The sequence below is a fragment of the Notolepis coatsorum genome (genome assembly GCF_963971535.1).
Source record: "Notolepis coatsorum genome assembly, chromosome: 4".
Lineage (NCBI taxonomy): Eukaryota > Metazoa > Chordata > Actinopteri > Aulopiformes > Paralepididae > Notolepis > Notolepis coatsorum.
This window is the reverse complement of record NC_140168.1, coordinates 37,717,143-37,734,532: the sequence shown is the minus strand read 5'-3', so window position 1 is coordinate 37,734,532 and position 17,390 is coordinate 37,717,143.

Genomic DNA, 17,390 nt, shown 5'->3' with positions numbered 1-17,390 from the left:
CTTGCCTGTACTGAGTTTTTAAGTTTTGCCCACCTGTCCAGGTCGTCTTTGATTTTGTTCTGTATTTTTGTGTAATTGTGCTTCACCGTTTGTCTTATGGTGGGAAATATTTCCACACCCAAGCATCTGAAATGTTTGACCATGGGTATCGCACCTGGGAGGGTTGTGTCTTTTTTTGCACTGGTGTTAAGAGGAAGAAAAGCCGACTTAGGCCAATTTATTTTAAATCCCAATAAATCACCAAAGTTTTCTATCAACTTGAGTATATGCAGCAATGTGTTGTTGGGGTTTTGCATGAACAATATTACGTCGTCCGCATATAAACTAATTTTAAGATGTGTGCCCTTGATTACTATTGGTTCTATGTGTTGGGATTGTCTTATAAATTGTGCTAAAGGTTCTAATGATAGATCGAATAGTCCGGGACTAAGAGGGCAACCCTGTCTGGCTGAGCGTGATACCGGAAAGATATCGGAGATGAATGTGCCTGTTGTAATCCTGGCCGATGGGTCCTTGTATAGTACTTTAATCATATCAATGAATCCTTTTCCTAACCCCATCCTTTCTAATACTGCCCATAGAAACGACCATTCCAACCTGTCAAATGCTTTCATAGCATCCAGGGATAGTATCGCCTTAGGTGTGGTGTCCTCTTTGTCTGCATCTAGTACGTGCAGTATTCGCCTTATGTTATCATTGATCAGGCGACCTTTTATGAAGCCTGTTTGGTCCGGATGAACTAAAGACGTCATATGCCTTTGCAATCTGATGGCTAATATCTTAGAGTACAGTTTGACATCGGTTCCGAGGAGGCTTAAAGGACGGTAACTACCGCACTCAGTGGGGTCTTTGTCTTTTTTGTGAAGAACTGAAATGAGTGCGGTATTTTGGTGTTTATGGAAGCTTCCCTCTTTGACTGAGTATAAGATCATATTTAGTAATAAGGGTCCAAATATGTCCCAGCAAGAAATGTACATTTCTGATGGGATACCGTCAATTCCCGGAGCCTTGTCGTTTTTCATTCCGGTTATGGCCTTCTTGAGTTCTTCTAATGTGATCGGTACTTCTAACTGTTTAGCGTCGTCCTCCGTAAGTTTAGGGAGAGTAATTTGATTAAGATATGTGTCTAATTTGTCTTGATCAAAGGTCGTTTCTGAATTATATAAATCGGAGTAGAATTCTTTGAATGTATCGTTTATTATTTTGGGTTCTGTTACTAGAGCTTGTTGTTTCCTAATGGCAGTTATATCTGCACATTTTGCATTAATTCTTAGTCGCATGGCTAATAGGTGACTAGGTTTAGAGCCTTGGAAGTACTGCTGTTGTCTTGTGCTGCGTATTTGCAATTCCGATTTTTGTCTGTATATTGCTTTGATCTCTGTCTTTAGAATGTTTACTTGGTTTTCTAGTCTAGTAGAGTTGTTGTATTTTAAAGAATTAAAAAGCGTTGAGTAAAGCGTTTCCATTTCAGATAGTTTTGTGTTTTGATTTTTGCGCAATATGGAGGAAAATCTATCCGAGAAATCCTTAATCATAGTCTTTACCGACATCCATAATATTCTGGGATCTTGCACCGAGTTAGCATTATCCCGTAGGAATATTGTGAGAGCTTCTTTAATTTGTGTAATGAATTCATTGTTGTTAAGCAGCATAGAATTAAAACACCATCTTGGGGCCCGGGAAGATAGTGTACCAAATGTTGCTTTCAGGATTAAGTAGCAGTGATCTGATAGCGCATTGGGTGTCATTTCCACTTCATATTTATCAAATATTCTCGGGGATGCAAAGACGTAATCAATTCTGGATAGTGTGTTGTGTCTCGACGAACGACAGGAGTACTTGCGGGTCATGGGGTTAAGTGAACGCCATAAATCAGTTACCCCTGTTGATTTCGACCAATCTTTTAATGCTTTAGATGAATTTTTTTGTTCGCTGGAAAAGGTAAGGTAAGTTTTATCCATCCTTGGGTTCCAAATGGCATTAAAATCCGCACCTATTATATATGAGTATTCGGGATGGTTTAACATTTCTCCGGTTAGTGAAGTGAAGAAACCCACTTCGTACAAATTTGGGGCATATACCGCTGCCAATGCAATTTTCCTGTTATTGTGTATAATCCTAGCTATAGTTATGCGCCCCTCAGCATCCGACCATACCCCTTTCAATTCGATATTTAATTTGCGTCTGACGACTATGGCTACCCCTCTAGTTCTCGTAACAAAAGAAGAGTGACTAATATTATGGTATATGTTATCCGCTAACGTATTTATGTCTTCCTCTAAAATGTGCGTTTCGCTTAATAGAGCCACGTCCACATGTTCTTTTTTCATCAGTGTGAGCACGCTTTTGCGTTTGTGTTGTTTGTTTATCCCACCGGTGTTCCATACCATTATATTCAAACTAGCCATAATCTATGCATGTTTTTGTGTAGTTTTTGGTAATGTTTCTGGAGTGTGAAGCTACAATAGATGTACATCCAATTAATGAGGTCCCGTTGAGAGCTGAGCTTAAAAACATATATATATACAAATAAAAATCCCCTAATTTCCCCTCACCCAGAAAGTCGTACAGGCCTGTGTTCCAAGAACACATCCTCCGCGATTGACTTTCTCCCATAGTCCACCGGATTGCCCAAACTGAGCATTGTAATCTTAATCTACCTATGCTAATTGCCATAGGATCTAACATTTCCATTCTATTGCAATAGAATGTCGCTTTTTTGGTCTTGCACCTTCCCTTACTGTAATGAAGTGTTGTGATAAATGACAGAAAAAAAAAAAAAAAAAAAAAAAAGAGAATAAACTTTTAGAGGGTCTTGTAGACTGTGTTGCGAGGACGTTGCGTACATGTCCCCAGAATCTAATCTGAACAACCGTTGCGTTGATATTGCGTAGCAGTGATTGGTTGGTAGTGAATGGGGGCGGGGCTGTCATAGAATAATATTGGTCCCGCAGCGAGGAATACCATCCGCCATTGTTGTAGCCAGCAAGCTATGCTATCAATATTAGCTAAATAATTAGCGTCATAGCTGGCCTTTTTCTGAAAACCCAAGCACATATTGTTCCATAGCATACGCCTTCAGTTGATCATGACAAATCCTCTCTTACCTTGACGATTAAAAAGCCTCCATAATTTAGTAAATAAAGCTGTAGCCAGCCAGCTAGCATTGGTGCTATACAAAATGCTATCCACATTAGCTACATAGCTAACCAACTAAATACAATGGTATCCTGAGGTAACGTTAAATATGTTTGCTAGTCGAAATGACTGGACACACACAGGGACAAGTTAAACATCAATCAATTAATTTATTCCAACAGGTAGTTTGAGCTGCATGAGCCGAGGTCTTTCTCTCCTCTCCATTGGAAACTAATGACTTTACGGTAACGTTAGCTCGAAAAGCACAGAAACGGGCGACAGAAGTTAAGCTGCTAGTAACAGACACTAGATAACACTTCCGGTCAGGGGATTTCAAAATAAAAGAGCGACGTCTAAAAGCACCGGAAATACGTTTATTTTGTACATTATCTAACGTTAACACGAACCTAAACTAACTTTAGTTAAACTAACTTTGCGCGTCGATGTTGCAGAAGCATAAAGGCAGAGTGTCTACAACACTGTTGCTTTGTCGATGTTGTGGTGCAGTTGCTTTGAAGTTGCTGTAGCATGTAGAGGCCTTTACAAGGTTAAAAGTTCTAGAGAAGTACCATCATAGGAACTGGAAGTTAACGTACTGAGTATTTAAAGTTGAAGAGTTATAATCAATAATTAATTATAACGTTACGGTAGCAATAGGGCAGAGCGACAAAAAAGTGTCCGACAGCAGGAAAGCAGGAAGTAGCAGACATCCATAGATGTCCCTAGATACCAAGAACATGCAAATGGATCTTGTAGAAGTGGAGAAATCTTCCATTTACTTAGGTTTGTATTTTTAGTCAGATTTTCAGAAAATAGGGCTTAACAGGTAAGAGGTTAAACCCTAGCCATATTTACAGATTTCTTTTCTTCATATTTGATGGTGAATAACGATAGGTTATAACTATAACCAAGTTCTGTGAGTAATGGTGACGCTCGGCGTCACTCTCTGCACTGTACCTCGCTCGTGCACGCGCACTGAATAAAAAAATTCCACAATGTACCTTTACATCCCAACATCCGTCTGGCCACACCCCTATCAGCTCACCTACATAAGCAGGGGTGGGGCCACATACTCGCCTCCTTCCCAAGCTTTCACCACAAGGTGAGATCAAGGGCCGCAGTGGCGTCGGACGCCGAGCGTCACCATTACTCACAGAACTTGGTTATAGTTTGCTTGCGAGCACCACTTGTCTGTTAGTGCTATGGGGGCTAGCTGACAATGTTTACGAAAACCGGCCCCAGATTAGGGTCCTTTGTTCAGCCTTTTTAGGCGACGGCGGAGGATCTTGGTTTGAAGCCCATTATAGTCAACTAGTGGGCCACGACCAGTAACTGGTGATCCCAGGATTCTCTGGACGAGTGGATACTTCTCTGTCACCGTATAGGCCCCATCTTTCATATGCAAATGAGAGTATACCCTAAACGAGGAAATGTGGGCATGGATGTTCGTTATCGGAAGATCCATGTTCAAGTTGGCTACAGCCCAGATGGGACTTGTGCTGGCTCCGCCGGATGTATGGTAAAATCACCGTTGTAAACTGTGTTGACATCTCGTTTCTCTTCTCTCTTAAAAGGTGAGGAGGGTTTCAGAACGGCGGCCTGTCTGAGTGTCGCTTGTTATATCGTTGTGTACAAGTTCAGGTGATAGCTGCTTAGCTTGCGTGCTAGTTGTGGCCTACCTGTTAGCCAGTCAGCTGTTAGCTGCGGCGCTAGCCCGTTGTGTCACTAGGCTAGGAAACGTTAGCTTGCTGCTATCGGCCGGGATCGGCTGTTAGCTTGATGCTACACTGTGGAACATTGCTATGACTATAACATGCCTTGAAACACTCTGACTACGACGTCATCTTTGACAGAGGATGTTAGTCGAACCTACCCGGAGCCGGCCGGCGAGGACTGCGTCAACAAGGAGAACCGTAGCGGCAGGATGGAGCTCGGCGTCACTCTCTGCACAAGGGAGGCCGAGCGAGAGCCATCGGCCGACAAATGTACCCCGCTGAGGCCCCCCACAACCATCAGATCAGGGAGGACCGAGCCCCCCCGACCCCCCCTAATGGAGGGCACCCCGCCTATTGGAGGATCACGGGAGGGCGACGGATCCGACCGTGCGAAGAGGCACTCAAGCAACTCAACGCACAGGGTGAGCAGACCGTGGCCTGACCCCACGACTACACACACGCACAACCCGCATGCCACCCGGGAACGAACGGAAGGAACAACCTCGTTACTGCCCCCAGAATCACGGGGTCAAGAGCAAACCCAACCCCGTGGCAAGGCCGTAGCAGCGGAGCGCGAAGGAAGACGCAGACCCACTGAAGGGACTGGATCCCCTGGAAAACGGGGGCCTGGAGAGGTCAATGACGCCAGGCATCAAGACCCCACCAGGCGGTCACTTAGTGACACCGCCCCCCCACATCGCCAGCGTATTCGGATAAGGCCCCTCCAAGAGCGGGCCCTTTCCCCCCAATAGCACACCGCCTTGCACACTGACCCTGCAGAACAGGCAGTCAGCATGGCCGTAAGCACACAAAAAAGGTTAACCAACGGAAGCAGGCAGCGCACCGGGGAAAACCAGGCAACAGGCTGTAACCTGAGCCTGGAGCACTGCGGACGAGACAGGCGCCAAAGGAGTCAGCTGAGAACAGCCCCCCCGGCGGAAGGGGCGTATGCTGGCGTTGTTGCATGACCAAGCCTCCATTTAAAAAAAACCCACCCAGAGGGGTTGAGGCAGAGAAGGCTGACATGATTGGCAGACGTCATGAACGTGCAGGGGCACCCTCAACCGGGTAACCCGGGAGTTGACACTGCTCCAACACACCAGGGAATCAACCACCTTGTCGTTACCCAATGTGGTGGTTGTTCCTATAACCCCTCAAGAAAAAACTCCAAAACACACCTGCGGATACACACTGGCTATACCGCAGTACAAGTGTTTCAGGTTTCAAAAAAGGGTTATTCCAGGCCTACGGGTCGACGAACATTACTTCGGACTGGGCCCGGCGGCACGGGAAGCACAGGGTAACCAGAGGAGGTCCACGACCACCCCAACACGCCCCTCTTTGCCACGCGTGAGAGAGGAGCGAAAATAATGGAGAACCAGCCCTAAGCACACCGCTCTTGGTATTCCCAGGAGGTCTCCCTACCAAGTACTAACCAGGACCGAACCTGCGTAGCGGCCGAGATCTGACGAGATCGGGCGTGTACAGGTTGGCATGGCCGTAAGCCATTACGGTAGTGCAGAGTACAATATGTACCCAACAAGGGTCTCCATAGCACCTAACCCTGTGACACCCGGACCGACCTGGCATTTTTCCCCCACCCTCAGGGTACCAGAACAGCAGATCTGCATCCCTGGCGGACAACGGGTTAACTGACCTGGACCAGCGTGACCAGGCCAGTCCCGTGTCCTAACCACGCCGACCTGCCCACTCCAGGAGAGCGGGTAGGTATGCGTGTCGATCTAAAACATGAAAAGAGGGCGCCACCCAGACGGTCCTCAATTAGACCGTGCTCAGTGGCCCACCCCAAGGGCGTGAGACCCCTCTACCTATGTTCAGATCTATTCCGTTAACATCCCCCAGATATGAACGAGAATTCATCGAGACAACCTAGTAAACTGGCGCTCGGAAGACACAAAACTCCATCCCAGTTGCCCTATAAAAACGCTGTTTTAACAAACAACCAAGGCGCACTTAGCCCCTGTGTGACCCTGAACAGAAACACACCGAGCCAGCACTATGTATGCGTCGAGACCCAAACACATCAATGGATAGTCTATCAAGACACCAAACATTGTTCCTCCAAGTCGCCTGGGAGAACGACACAGAGCCGTCGTGCTTCATGTACCTTCCTCTTTTTATTCAAAAAAGAAAGAACACAGACTGACATGAATCCCTCGTGACGCAGGCTGAGGGTAAAACTTGTTTACATTTTTACATCCCACCACCCTCCCATAGGGAGGAGACGGAAATCCCCAGAGAGACTTCCCACGCGAGCTGTATAGATTGAAAAGAATATATTGCAACATTGAGCTATGTAATATTTGGATTAGGGCTCTCCGAGGAGGAGGCACTGAACCAATACACTCAATAATCGAATTGAATCGAATACACACACAATAGAGCAGAACTCCTTTTCGAAGTTCTACTCATCTTGACAATCTGAGGAGGAGGCTCTGAACTCTGAGGAGGCTCCCTCACAGGGAAGGAGAGTCCTAACTCACAGACAGCCCGAGTAGGAGCTTCGTGAGGAGGAGCCCTGACCACTCCCTGAAACAGATCCATCATATGGACCTGAACAGCACACGGAAGTCTTACCAACAGAGACGCGCACAGTGACGTACTCTATGGCGGGGGAATTCCTGTGGTGCACACGCCCAATATTCCAGGGCGTGGGACCAAGTCAAGTCAAGTCAGTTTTATTTGTATAGCACATTTCCAAGCAGCGGCAGCTGACACCAAAGTGCTTCACAAGCAAGTTGATAAAAACAAAATAGTGTGAGGCAAGGTATAAGATTAAAAGAAAGAAAAAAAAAACATAGCAAAGCAATGAAAGCAACAAAAACAAAACAATATGGTGCAGGATATAGGATTAAAAACATAATAAAGCAATGAAAGTATTAAAAACTTTCCAGGAAACTCCCTCCCCCCCCCCCCCCCCCCCCCTCTTACCCTGTAACGTGCCGAACAGCAACGTGACAGGAACCTTGAAGGACAGGAGGTTTTAACCCCTGACCAATCAGAAAAGGGGAGGAAAGGATTACCAGTACACCCCTTTACGACCCCACACCCTTTACGACCCCACACCCATGATACGATGTAATGACAAAAAAGAGTATGACACAGTCATAGTCAGCTACATGAAGCGTCTAACAGCTTCACACAGCGCATGTGCTAACCTGCTATCTGATTTTTACTAAGGAAAAAACACAGAATAGAGAGGGCCCCCTTAAGAGCCCCGGTACAAGACTTACACATGTGCTTCTGTGGCCAACCCAACCCAGTTGTAGATCACAAGATACACACAACCCTTTACCACCACAAAAAATGGCAATACACTAGGAACGCCGTTTTTCCATAATGAGAGAATACACAATTCTCCAAACAATCTTTTCTTTCAGGAAAATACAGTTCCTCAAGCAGTTTTAGCACAACCCCAGCAATCAAGCTAAGGGTTACATCGTATCCCACCACACAGTGACACAATATATTGTAACAACATGTCTGAGAGGAGGGTGAGGAAGTCCCCAGGGAACCGGGGGGAAAACACCCCTCCTATCTTACCCTTAATACGGCCAGTTGAACAGGTAAACCTGTTAATATGTGAACACACTGTTCATTGTCATTACAGGCTGAGAAAATAATTCATTCTTCACTCATATGTCACTAAGCATAGCTTTATAGGTTAGTTTAACCCCCTTAGTTGTGAGTACACGGTACATGAACACACATGATGTTTCTCAACACAACAAACCAGATCATTTTCACATCTGTAACAAACAACCCGATTTGCATGGAGAAGCTAATACCAGTGACAAGACAATTCACACATAACTTGCGTCGTATCCTAAATGTAGTGCAGCAACACTCGTTTTGGAAAACATCGTTATTTACAAAACATTTAGAAGGGAAAGAAAGAAGAAGTGTTCAAGGTCTGGTCAGGACCTTTCCTACCGTGAGCGCAGATCAAGCGAACTGCAGTCTCTAACAAGGCACCGATAGTAAACACGGCATCTGTGTTGACGACACGGGCAGCGTCGCTGCTCCATCCCGCCGCTACGGTTCTCCTTGTTGACGCAGTCCTCGCCGGCCGGCTCCGGGTAGGTTCGACTAACATCCTCTGTCAAAGATGACGTCGTAGTCAGAGTGTTTCAAGGCATGTTATAGTCATAGCAATGTTCCACAGTGTAGCATCAAGCTAACAGCCACTCCCGGCCGATAGCAGCAAGCTAACGTTTCCTAGCCTAGTGACACAACGGGCTAGCGCCGCAGCTAACAGCTGACTGGCTAACAGGTAGGCCACAACTAGCACGCAAGCTAAGCAGCTATCACCTGAACTTGTACACAATGATATAACAAGCGACACTCAGACAGGCCGCCGTTCTGAAACCCTCCTCACCTTTTAAGAGAGAAGAGAAACGAGATGTCAACACAGTTTACAACTGTGATTTTACCATACATCCGGCGGAGCCAGCACAAGTCCCATCTGGGCTGTAGCCAACTTGAACATGGATCTTCCGATAACGAACATCTATGCCCACATTTCCTCGTTTAGGGTATACTCTCATTTGCATATGAAAGATGGGGCCTATACGGTGACAGAGAAGTATCCACTCGTCCAGAGAATCCTGGGATCACCAGTTACTGGTCGTGGCCCACTAGTTGACTATAATGGGCTTCAAACCAAGATCCTCCGCCGTAGCCTAAAAAGGCTGAACAAAGGACCCTAATCTGGGGCCGGTTTTCGTAAACATTGTCAGCTAGCCCCCATAGCACTAACAGACAAGTGGTGTTCGCAAGCAAACATTACTCACCAAACCTGGAACCCACCGCTTCTCACAACAGCGGTGCGTCCTACAGTCCAGCTGTGTTGCTGGAGGGTCTTACCCCATCCAGCCGCAGCAAGGAGGATTGTAGTTGGGAGGCATGTCAGCGGCGTGAACTCCTAATACGAAAAAACCGGTGGAGGTGTAGAATGATCATCATCTTCCAGACACTCCAGTAACGAAGACAATATCGCCGTATTTTCTCGAAAATAGTGAGAGAGAAAATAAAGATATGATGTCAACGTATCTCTTGTTTTCCAACTTTCTTCGACCTAACAACCTCGTCAAGTGGGGATCTACTGAAGGCACTTCCTTGTGGTGAAAGCGAAGAAGGAGGCGAGTATGTGGCCCCACCCCTGCTTATGTAGGTGAGCTGATAGGGGTGTGGCCAGACAGATGTTGGGATGTAAAGGTACATTGTGGAATTTTTTTATTCAGTGCGCGTGCACGAGCGAGGTACAGTGCAGGCAGTGACGCCGAGCGAGAGCCATTACGAAACAGAACACCATGCTAACATTGACCCGATGTGAATAATTTAGCCACTGAGCTCATTCGGCACCTTATTGAGATCAAGTGTACACAAAATCTAAGCAAATTAATAAAGCGCAGATGATTTACAGGGGGTTTTGTAGATACAGTACTGAATTTTACCATCCGGACACATGCTATTTGAAATATGGAATATAGAATATCCAGCCTATAAATTACCTTATTATGGCCAAGTCATACATCTATGGATTGGGCCAAATCTCCTCTTTCCAATGGCATAGTTCAATCTGGATTTAGTACCACCAGGCACCCCTGAGAGTGCAGAAAAAACCATGAATGAAATCTACTGTACATAACTTTTTTGTAATGTAAATATCTCCGCCACTTTTCATCTGATTGTAACGGTCCCCCCGGTCCTGCTCCACAACCCCCATTGGTCCATGGACATTTTCCCCCCAGTACTGCGTCACAACCCTAATCTGTCCATGGACACTTCCCATGCCTGAACTACGTCTCTCAACCACCAGGTGGGCTAGTTCAGTGCATTCATCTTTGTTGTCTTTTATTTATTAATGTCCTGTCTGTCATCACCAATCTGTTGTCTTTGGCGTCAGCTGAGAAGTGTAATTTTATGAAATTCAAAAGCCCATCGAAAGCCCTTGGTCTCCTCGTTCATAGGACTGTGCCCCATTGTCTAATTTAGTTTTGTCTCCTTGTGTCTGTATCTATGTGCTGTTTGGTGTTGTCATGTTTTTGTATATTTCCCCTGCTACGTTTCATGTTTAGTCATTACCCCAGCTGTGTGTTATTTCACTAATCATACTCTTGTCTCTAAATAGTCCTGGTATTTAAGTGTTGTCAACCCAGCTGTCTTTGGCTGGGTCATTACTTCTGTTTCCTGTTTCACTGTTGCGTTTGTTACGTGAGTACTCTTGCCGTCTGCAAGATCCATGTGTCGTGCTTGTTAGTTGTTTATCATTGTGCTTATCTCGTTTTTGAGCCTACGGTCTCTCTTTTATTTTCCCCATTTCAAAGTGTTTTCTTTTCGTATTATGCTCCCGTGTGTCACAATAAAGTTCACGTTATTGTGAAATAGCAACCACCGCATTCCGCCTCCTGTCTATCCTCTGCTTGTCTGCTTCTGGGTTCTACACACCACCATGCCGTCTAAATAAATTCACACTGGGAGTCAGATGATTGACAGGAGCTGGCGTAAGCTGAGAAGTGTAATTTTATGAAATTCAAAAGCCCATCGAAAGCCCTTGGTCTCCTCGTTCATAGGACAACACACACATATGACAGCTTCCTTTATTTCCGTCAAATTAATCCGGTTTCCGTCGGGATGCGCAGAGATATTTATAAACTCATATTTCGCTAATAACACTTAAAATCATTGGTAAACACACGTAGTGCTGAAAATATACACGTTGACTGCTGTTTTGACAGGGTTATGGTCTTTACTCTTGGCTACATTTAAAAAAGAAACGCAACATTAATTAATACGTTCTGTATTCATCTATTTAAGGCGTGATATCAATCTCGTACCGGTACCGAACCGCTCAGGCTTAAGGGTTTAATGTCGATCTCCACTACATGCAGTACGTGTGTGTTCTATAATACCTCTGCTACTTTGATTCCAGATAGGAGGTGTGAAATATTGACTCTTTATTTAACACGATGAATGTCAACCGCCGGCTTTTCGGACAAAATATGCAGTGTGTCAACGAGCCGTCTCGGAATTAAGGCGAAGATAAGGGTGGGGAATGTATTAGAGTTGGCGGCGGTGCCCTTGAAATACATCACGTTGTGAATTCCTTGACACTTGGCATCGTTGTGAGAGCACCTTTTCTCGGCCGCTTGTAATGTTATATATGCACAGAGGCAAATTTGTTAGTGATTTTCATCAGTGTGGGAGAAAAACGACAATGTAATTTTGTCCTTTTTGTGAGCTCCTCAAAGCAAATTGCTCCAGAGGCAAGGTGATAACCCCACGGAATGTGCACAACTCATGACAGAGTTAAAACGAAATCCGTCCATGCTATTGCAGATACTGGTTGGCTTAATTGGAGAAATGATCACAAGCGGCATCAGAAGTGCCTCTCTTCCCCCTTCAAGATTATATTCCTGTCTTGCTCCCAGCATTGACTGGTGCCTAAGGCCTGGCTTCAGGCTGCCTGTAACCGTGGAGGTTGCTCTCCGCCAAAGTATTTTGCTGTAAAAGCAATTTCATGAGAAATGTTACGAACTGACGGGAGAATTATTTCCTGCATATGATACACATCAGACCTTTTAACGTGTTCACTGTCTCTTTTTCTTTGGGGATTAAGAAAGACATTAAAACAGGGGGAAAAAACTGAAGAATTGTTCTTGAAAGTGGCTTTAATTCAGGTTTAAGCACAGTACAGTACCTTCAAGGTGGGACTGCAAATTGGCTTCCTGTACAGAAACAGAACCAGCTTTCCTTTGATTAGTAGGAAGAGAGCTGTCCAAGCAGTTTTCTTATCAGTCCTGCACTATGGTGATGTAATTTATAGTCATGCTGCAGCCTCAACTCTTACTGTAAATACTTGGACTCTGTCTATCAGTCTGCCCTCAGATTCATCACTAATGATAGATATCAAATCAAATCAAATCAAATGTATTTGTAAGGCCCGACAACACACGTTAATGTCCCCATGGGCCGGACACGTCTTCTTTAACACTTTGCCGCCCAACCACGAGTTAACTCGTGTTTCGATTCCACCCGTTGAGGACCAGAGCCACGAGTTAACTCGTGGCAAGTTGTTATTGTTTTATTCCATATTAATAACGGTATTAATGTCCCCGATCGACTTGCAGGATCTACCCGCATATTTGATTTCCGAAACATGCAATACCGGCCAGATCCTCTTAGTCGCGCCATCGCTCCACTGCAGTATCATTGAGGCCGAATGGGAAAATTATTATTTTTATTGTCTAGGTGCATTTCATATGAGCCTCGGTCCCAGCCGAACATCCTCCATCTTTGATCACGTTACCGAACGCAGATTTCAGCCTGGAATAATGGGATTTATGATCAGCCAATGGACAGATTGATCTACCAGATTCCGATGAATAATGACGAAATGCTGCCGGCGATCACATTGCCTGACGGTAGGATACTATTCACCCAAATTACAGCCGGATTGGACATTGTTGTAACACGCAAGCGATCGATCAGTTGAATGTGGCTACTTGAACGCACACTGTATTGCTAATAAATAATATTAATCGGCGTCCCCCGCCATCCCCCATTTCATCCATAGATGCTCTGTAATATTCCGGATGCTAAGCAGTTTGTTTTATTTCATTCGTATATATACAACAGAAATGGCGTTTGATATAACGTGACTAGCCTTTAGCCTCATATCTAGCTTCCCAGAAAAAAGACGAGACGAAAACTGCGATAAAGCTTATATTCACGACGCTATAAAATGACAACCAACCGATGGATTTTTATTTTCTTTAAGCCATTATGAAGGCACGGTTTATGCACTCAAGTGACAATGAGAATGGACAGATAGCAATACTATAAAGTATATATATAGCTGTTAGAAAGTACATCGGTTTGTTGACAAACCCTGGTCGTCCCGAACCATATTACACTGCAAACCGTGGTCGCCAATGTGTTAAACAAGTCAAGAAGAAACATAACAATAAGTCGAGAACAAAACAAGAACACCATAAGGTCCAACAAATTTAAAATAAATGCAAAATAAATGAATGAATGCGAAAGTAAGGAAAAACTCACAAAAAATCTAACAATAGGAAAAGAAATGCACCACAGCCAGTGTGGAGGAAAGAAACCTTAGAAGGGCCATTCAAGGGGGGATCTCCCTTCTTAGATGTCGGTGATAGTAGTGTTGCAGACTGACAGTTGGTAAGCAGTGTAGTGAAACACAGATGAGTGCATGCAATAGCAACTGAACATTTTGAAAAATTAAAGATAGAGCTGATAGTGATAGCAACTGAACATTTTGAAAGATTAAAGATAGAGCTGATAACGAATCTATTTGAGGCACAGGGGTGGCGCAAAGAGGGTCGCGTCCTCCCCGTCCTAATCACGGGACGTTCAACACTCTGGTCATCGCTCCGAGACAGCCGGAGACAGGGAGATAGGGGGCGGCGCAGAGAGGGTCGCAACCTCCACGACATCATCGCGGGACGTCCAGCACTCCGGTCATCACTACGAGACAGCCGGAGACAGGGAGACAGGAGGGCACGCAGAGAGGGTCGCATCCTCCCGGTCTTCATCACGGGACGTCCGACACTCCGGTCAACACTCCGGTACAGCAACTCAGGGAAACAGGGAGACGGGACAGGCGTTAGACAGATCGCGTGATTGTAGTGGGCGGACATAGCAATAGATACAAGTGGTAAGCATATTTATGTGAATAGAATAGATATATGAAGTAAGCATATTATGTGAATAGAATAGAAGTACATAACCCAGCAATGAAACCACGTTGACAGACCACAAACCATGTTGACAGACCACGGACAGAAGACGGTAAGGAGCTGATCCATGGCCTCGGTGGTGCACGTAGAGCAGTTACTGCAATCTTGGCCTAGACCCCGATATGACACTCATCACTGTGTCCTTTATGAGAAGGTTGGTTGGCCCTCACGGAGAGGTGCAAATAACACTGGTATTTATACATTTTTAAGGCCCTTACTGGTAAGCTACCTCCTTATATTAAATCATCACCCGTTCTAAGGATGGCTGGTTCTGGAGGGCCCCCAGGTTTGGAACAGTACTCTGCATTTTACTAGGATGCCCCTCTAGCTCATGGAATCAACTCAGTCCCTAAATATTGATATTCTCCCCTTGCACAGCTCAAGACATTGATCTCTAACCATCGCCAATGATGTTGTACATGTTTTTAATTTATATGTTACCCATCGCTTTTGTCTACCCTCGTCTTGTCGTCTCATTGTTGTGATTTCATATGCTGTGTGATTTATATGCTTTATTCACGATTCCTCTTCCCCGTATGTAAAGCCAGACGTATAAGTGCAAACGAGGGAAACCTCGGTTGCATTTTCCAGTATAAATAAAGGTTTTGAATGACATGAAATATGTTGGAAAGCAAATGCTTCTGAGCCACAGTATTAAAATCCTAGGGGTAATTCCGACTGTGTTGTTGTGGGGTTTGGCACCCAGGCGAGAACGCTGCCACATCTGCTGTAGCTCAGGTGGCGGGTGCTGTGTGAGGTCGGCGATGCTGGAACTGACCTGACGTACAGAGCGCTTGGGCCAGTGAGGGAGTAGGGGGAATGAAAGCCTGGCCCCGGCCCACTGGAGCGACAGACACACTGGCCTGGCTGCCTGAGGACTCTGAGGCAAGAACGGGTTGCTGTCTGTCTGTCATCCAGTGTTCACCCACACAGAATAGTTTCTCTCTCTTTCACACACGCAGTGTTGGGAAGGAGTTAAGTACATTCAAATACTAGTTTAAGGAAATTTTTCAGTAGTACTGTCTGTCTGTCATTTAGCGGTCACGTGTCCACACGTTCACGCACACAGAATAGGCAGACATGTGCATCTCTGATGCCGAAACTACTGGCTACAAACGCATCATATTTAAAATAATTAAATGTGATGTTATTTTATGTTGAATTATATTATAATCAACTGCATTTTGAGGTGAAATGCGAGTTGTAAAGATGTTCTAATGATCTCTTCAGTGAGTGGTTGCCATGGTAACTAAGGACTCTGTGGCAAAACCACTGGATGGCACATGAGTAGACGGGGTCAGGTTAGTTGCCGTCATCAAGATGGTAGCATGAGCAGACATCTCTTGAGAGAGACTTTGCTTCGACTACATTCAAATCGCAGTCGCTTTTTCAGTAGTTAAGAGTTAGGACTCTGTCTGCCACTCTGCCCCCAGATTCATTACCGGTGATAGATACAACACTCATCACTGTGTCCTTTATGAGAAGGTTGGTCAGCCCTCTCTGATGGAGAGGCGCAACAAACACTGGTATTTGTTTATTTTTAAGGCCCTTACTGGTAAGCTATATTACATCATAGTGTAACCAAGTGGATTTGAACCTGGGACCATAGGATCCACAGGCTGAGCTAAAGGGCCAGACCCATTAGCAGATGCTGGTTGACTGTGACCGACTCGTTTACAGTTGTTACAGTTGTCTTTCCTCCGAGAAGTGCATCCTTGCACGTCCTTTCTTCCATTCACTCACTTTCCCAGGGTTAAGGCACTGAGATCCCACCCCTATTACTACGTGAATCTGGATACAAAGGCAGTGAGATCCCACCGCTGCCACCAATGTTACCGAGTGGATTTGAACCTGGGACAATAGGATCCACACGCAGCCGCATTAACCAGCTGAGCTAAAGGGTCAGACCCGTTAGTAGGTGCTGGTTAACTGTGACCGACTCGTTAGTAGTTTACAATAGCTTAAGTAGTTCTTTATAAACTACATATTTTCTTAATTCCAACTTAACAACAGCTCCCTGTCCCCTCCTTAAAACATGCCCCATGTGTTTTAGTTTGACAAATTCCATTTGTTTGAGAGTAGTTAAGATTTGGTTGAACTTATTTTCATTGTGAAGTAGCTAGTAGTTTGATAAACTAAAGTGCACATGCACGCAGCACACACAATATTGTATATACTGTACACAAACACACATACACAAACACACATACACACACAAAGAAAGAAGCCGGGAGGAGATGTACCGCTACACTATGCTACCGATCACAGCCGTCAAATTATAACTTCACTTTAAATCCGACAGCTGATTTTATACAATGTCACACTTGAGCACCAGCATGTAATTGACCCAATCATTCATTTTAGACTTGCCAAATTTTTTTTAATGATAAATTCAATATACTTTTTTATTTTTGGGGGATAAGCAATACTTTAATTCTGCACCTTTCTAAAAGCTATGTGTGTGTATTCGAAGGAGATTACTCTACATACTGTACTGTACACATGTTATCTATAGCACCGTTAACACTTTGTGCAAACAAACTCAATTTAATCTTCCCTTCCCCAAAAGGACATTTGACAGTATAAACATAATGAATACTAAATTATAAAATAAATAAATAAATAAAAAAGGATACACCAAACATTATCACAGTAAGTTAGACATGTTCACTCGACTACACACAGTCAAAATGCATCTTCAATATCACCATTTTTGACTAATTCAAAATATATTTTCCAGATGTTG